This window comes from Crocodylus porosus, unplaced genomic scaffold, assembly GCF_001723895.1.
Source record: "Crocodylus porosus isolate Cpor-Errol unplaced genomic scaffold, CroPor_comp1, whole genome shotgun sequence".
In the NCBI taxonomy this organism is placed as follows: domain Eukaryota; kingdom Metazoa; phylum Chordata; order Crocodylia; family Crocodylidae; genus Crocodylus; species Crocodylus porosus.
The window spans coordinates 35,293,756-35,299,478 of record NW_017728913.1 but is presented as its reverse complement, the minus strand read 5'-3'; the positions used below and the strand labels follow the sequence as shown (position 1 = coordinate 35,299,478).

The following is a 5,723-nucleotide window of genomic DNA, read 5'->3' as shown; positions in this document are numbered from 1 at the left end:
CATGTGACCTGACTGACTGACTGACATTGAGACTCCAGGAGGTGGGACTTCCCCCACACACAGAGCAATCCACAGCATGGGAACGGCAGCGGACAGCGGACAGTAAGCGGGCGCATGGGACCGCAAACAAATGTTCTGGGGTACCACACCTTCGGACCATAAGACGCACCCTCGTTTTCCCTCCACTTTTGGGGGGAAAAAAGTGCGTCTTATGGTCCGAAAAATACGGTACATTTGTTCTGGAGAACATCTTTTAATTAACTGATGCTTATCCTGACCGATACTGTCTGGATCAGGATTCTGCCATGGTCTTTGTTCCAGGCAGAGGAGGTGCCTGAAAACAGCTTGTGCTGGTGACTGCAGGTTCAGGAATACATGTTAGTACCCTGATGAGGATTGCAAAATTCAATATTTTGTCCATAATTTAATAGTTTCATTGCTGACTGCGCAAGGTTGACATCTTGCTTCCAACCTACTTTAGTGGTAGAGATCATGGCCATGTCCACACAAGTGTGGACATTAGTTTCCCCACGGACAAGTAGCGTGGCAGCTTGTCCCCCAGGAAAAGCCCATGCCACGCTCCCTCTGGTGTGTGGCAGGTTACCCCAGATGGGGTAGGGGAGGCTGGGCCCAGCAACTGTTCTGGCCAGAGTAGCCTTACCAGGGGCCCTGGCCTCCTGAGGCTACAGCCACAGTGCCCCTGCAGCTGGGAGCATGGCTCCAGCAAGCCAGGCTCTGGCTTTGGGCTGTGCATGCTGTCACCATGTGCTCTGCCCCACTTTTTTTGGTGTGGGTTTTTTTGACCTCAGGATCTCCTGGGCTCAACCCTCATCCCCCACACGCTGCAAGGTAGCAGCGTGGGAAATGCCTGCATGTTCAGTGTGCATCTGTGGTGCCACATACCGCATGCCCACGCTTTTCTGGATGCAGCCCATTCGTCTCCAAATAGAACAAAATCTGTTCTCAATTGCAGATGTATAAGTCCTGCAGTAATTTCTCTGAAACTTGTAGTATTATACCTGGACTGACAGCTATGTGAATGAGAGTATAACATAGATTCTTGTCTTATTTTGCCGTTGAAGCATCATATAAGCCTATAGTACTGCATACATAATAATGAAAGCAGAAGCTCTACATGCCCTCTACATGCATTTCCATGACATGTGTTATGTCTATGGGACAAAAAACAGGAATTGCAATCTACATTTTATCAGAGAGTCTCTGATCAAGTCACAACTGCTAACCCTCTCAAAACCTCAGCCTACAAATATTTATGCATATTCATGATTTCATAAATATAAACTCAGACTCATAGAACTAAGTCTATGTGTAAGTGCTTAAAGGATCAGGGCCAGAGTGTTTTATCCTTGTACCTGGCACTCTGTGTGGCGTCTCATAGCCATCTTAAAAATAGTGACAAATTACACCTCCAATGGAACCGCTGCATAAATAAAATGACATAAACTCTAATGTAAGTGTTTGCTAGATTAGGCCATATGTAATTTTAATTTGCTAGAATGAATGTGAAGGGGTGAGAGAAAGATCAGACCTGTGATAGAAATCTGCAGAAATAATTTACCTAGATTTCTCCCTGGGTTATGATGAAGTACTGCACAAGGAATTAGAAACATAACTGACCATTGCTAAAGTAACAAGTTGATAGGAAAGTAGAATGCAGAGTTCACCTTGAACAAAATTTCCTCTGCAGTGGCAGCTTGATCTAACTGTGAAACAACTGGAGTGGGCATTTGTATAATTCAAGGTTGTCCAGCTTCTGAGTGGCTGAGGGTGGCAAGACCCCCAGCCACATGCCATGTGGGTCACATACTCCTGAGCTCCATGCTGTGCAGGCTGCACACTGTGCCATGTAAGCCCTCCTGTTTGTACTGCATAGGTCCCCACAGCACCATGTGAGCCCCACCCCCGGTGTACCTCATGGGCCCCCAGTGTTTCATATGAGCTCCTGCTGCACAATATGGACCCCCACCACACTGACTTGTCATGCCACAGAGGCATCCTGCATGCATGGACATGCTGCGCCCCGTGGCTTCTCCCTCCTGTTCCTGCTGCACAGTGGGCACTCCCATGCCACCACACCAGCATGGATGCGACATGGGGTCCATGGGTCCCTCCAAGTCCTCTGGCCATGGTTCCTTCAGTCCCACAGGCTGCACTGCTCCAACCTGCCTCCTGGAGTGGGGACAGACAGCAGAACCCAGAGGAGTCAACGGGAGCAGGGGGGAATCCAGTGGTAACAGCAAGAAAGTAAAAAGGGGAACAGTGACTGGACCAGGAGTCCAGGGGTAACAATTTAATTCCTCAGAATCTTGATGTAGCCTGTGGGCCACTAGTTGGGCAGCCTTGGTTTAGATGTTAAAATATTTGCTGGCTGATTAGCTGTAAAAATTATGCAATTTGTCTTTGTTGGCTTAGTTGAAAAGTCCTGAAGCTGCATTTTGTCTAATAACATAGTTCTTACAGATTCTGGGTTTGTGCTGCAGTGAAATCACATTCTTATGAGACAGCTGCCAGATAGCTCCTTGTTTGAAAGATGTAGATAGGGAGAAAAGTGTGTCAGGGCATGTATAAATAAGTTCTATATACATTTTCATATGTATCTTCTATTTCCCCACAAGTTGTTCAAGATTATTAAGAACTTATGAAACAAATGCTCTCAAGCAGTAGAAAAAGAGTTTGAAGACTTAGATGAAATGAACTCTTGGTCCCTCACTCAGGAGACTGTGTACCTTCTCTTGAAGTGGTAAGGAGATTTGCTGGAGACTTCTTTCAAAATACAGGGCCAGATCCTCTGCAGGTGGTGATTTTCATGGAGCTGTATTCCTTTCCATTAGCCGAGGAGCTGGCTCAGAGGGATTTTTCCACCAAAGAATCAGTTATTTGTCATTGTATCCTTCTACTATTTTTTTGATGTAGACCTGAAGTCTTTACTCAGTAAAACTCCTGAATACATTGTGACCTCATTTGTAGTTTGTTGAGTGAGACTGTCAATATGTGGCTAGTAAATACAATAACTTTCTACTTTTCCTCAAAATATGTATTGTTGTTGTTGCTGCTGCTGTTAATCTCATTACATTTTTCTCTTTCAATAGTTTGAAGAAAGGTTTGACATCCAACCTGAAATAACTTGAGGTGAAAGCCGCAGGCTGTGGGAAACTTTAATTACAAATCAGGATAACACCCTTGACTACCTGGAGTTCGTCAGACACTTTGGCTACTCCCCCAGCTCTGCATGCTTTCCCAATGCCAAGATTAGTCCGCCCACAAAAGGAGACAGTAACCTCAGGCTGCCTTCTAAAAATCTCAGCTGCGATACTGACATATTGGTGGACAGGGTGCGAGCAAAAGTAAGCTATTCCAGCTTAAAGAAATTACGCAGAGAGGCTTTACTTCCAATATTGTATGTGTAGTTACATTCCTAACACTAGAAAAGATTGCTAAGTAGTGAGTTAATTTCCAAAATAGGTACCTGGGTCCCAAACAGAGATCTGCAAGCTTTTTTTCTTTAAAATACATGATGTGTATTTTGTTATGTGTATTAAGAAAAAAGATACAATCAGCACTGTGGAATAGCCTCCTAACACAGAGTGTCCAATGGTGGGCACTGCGCCGCACGTGGCCCATGAGGGGTTAAGGTGCAGCCCCCGGGTTCCCCCTGTGCCATGACTCCTCTAGGTTCCCCCTCCCTTCTCCAGCTGCCACTTCCTGCCTCTGCCCCCGGGGTGGGGCAGTGTGGCACACTGCAAAGAGCTGAGGATGATTCCAGTGCCACATGCGGTGGGGTAGATTGTAACAGTATAGAGAGATCGTGACCACATGGTATAGCAGTGGGGAGGCGCCTGTGTGGGTGTCCAGTGCAGTGGAGTGAGGGATTGTCCACATGACCTGCAGGTCTGTGGCCTGTGCCTCACCTGGCATGGCCTGAGTGGCATGAATCCCCTGCTGGTACAGCCCCCCAGGTGGTTAGAAGCTGCCAGCCTTGACCTAGCAAAATGAGGCTGAATTTAAAGGAGAGAGCAGTACAGAAGATTTCTTTTTCTTTCCTAATCAAAGGGAACTAATGTGATAGGGAAGTGGGAAGCAAATCATTGTCTCTCTATGCACAGTATCTCTTTGAAATGGGCTGTCAGGTTCCAGGTCTCTGTATGGAAATACAGTGCTGTTATGCTGACTCAAGATGGTAACCAAAGTATGAACCAAATAAATATGTAAAGACACATTTTCAAATTAATTTTTAAAATTTAAAATATTTACATTATTTTTTTCAAGAAAAAGGCAAAAACATATGTGTATGCAAGAACAGAACTTGGCTACATCATTCCTTTTAAATATTTGCTTAGGCATGTAGCTGTGCTAAGGGCCTTGTTACACATTCATTTTGGGCAGCTCCTGAAATTTTTAACCCCTGGATTATCTGCACATTAACATCTTTAATTGAATTAAAGCATTTGTTATACTGATGAAAGTTATGCCACTCCAGGCCAGGATTATCTCTTGATCTGCATAACCCAGCTCCTATTCTATTAAATCCTCACAGATGCGCCACTCATGTTGAAGGTATGACTGCAACCTAGCACTAAGTTGATTACCATTTTTATGGCTCACAAAGTAACCTGTAACAAAGTCCTAAGTGTAGAAACTGTATTAGAACAGATCTTCTCATTTATGCCACTGTGATGGGTGGGGCTATTTTGAATATACAAGACTTGTCACCAGGTACAGAAAATCTTAACTGGTGACTCCACAACCTACTGCCTTTAGAACCAGTAAGCCTGCCAGAGGAAAAGAGCAGGAAATGCTGACTTCTGTGGGCACGTCTACACATTTATTAATGCACCATCATCAGTGCTACTGTGCATTAGTGCAGATGAATGCTTTTTAGGTGAAGCTTAATGCCTTTTAAACTAATCTGTGCATTAGTGCATTAGCCCAGTTTTGTCTGATGTGCTAATGTACAGTAGAATTAGTCCAATGGCCATTAAGTGTGTTGTGTAGATGTGCCCTACAAATTGCATGAGGATGCGGCTGAGTAATGCTAGTCAGAGGACTGGGAATAGGTTCTGAACACAGCGAGATTTCAAATGTTTGCTTCTCTAGGTGGAGTATTTATGGGATGATCTCAAAAAGGAATTTGAAGAGCTGGACCCCCAGCATACAGGCTTTGTCACCAAAGAAGAATTTAAGGATATTTTGACTGAGCTGTGTGTGCACCTGAATGAATATGAATGTGAATGCTGGGAAAGAAATTTGAAAGCATGGGGATGGTTGATGAGTTAAAACTGGGGAAAGGTCAGAATGAGCTGGTCTGTAATAATCTGTCCTTGATCAAAATGGATCTATAACAAATGGTCTATAATACTGGACAGTATTAGCTGTGTTAAATGTTGTAGGTGGCCCTATGGATTAATGCACCCCTTAAGACAGAAAATTCTTGCTTAGGTCCCTTGAATTCCTTGTTCTAGTTCCAACTGGGTGTTTCTTCCAAACTGCAAAAACTAAGAGTCATAATTTCAAGGAATGTACAGTGTCTGCTGAAAAGCCATTCAGAGGTAGATTGGTTTAGCAACACAGGTGTTGGCTGCACTGGTAGGGTTCTTTTAATAAATTTGTCCAGCTCCTGCATTACCTGTATAATGGCTAAGTTCTAGCCAGTGTTCTTAGTGCATCACTACTAAGCAGCAACCTGCATCTAAAACATAATATTT

At 44.2% G+C, this 5,723-nt stretch overlaps 1 protein-coding gene across 2 annotated transcripts in view; it reads left to right on the top strand.

Annotated features, from left to right (window-relative positions):
* The window catches only part of EFCAB6 (EF-hand calcium binding domain 6), an 85,013-nt gene extending 79,733 nt beyond the window's left edge, over positions 1 to 5,280 (top strand). Inside the window, exons 14-16 of one of the 2 annotated variants that reach the window (XM_019534689.1) lie at positions 2,637 to 2,761; positions 3,122 to 3,365; positions 5,116 to 5,280. The gene's annotated coding sequence lies outside the window, so the exon portion shown is untranslated. Of the gene's footprint in view, positions 1 to 2,636; positions 2,762 to 3,117; positions 3,366 to 5,115 lie in introns of both variants that reach the window. The other variant, XM_019534690.1, reaches the window with a different exon arrangement.
* The last annotated feature ends 443 nt before the right edge of the window (positions 5,281 to 5,723 follow it).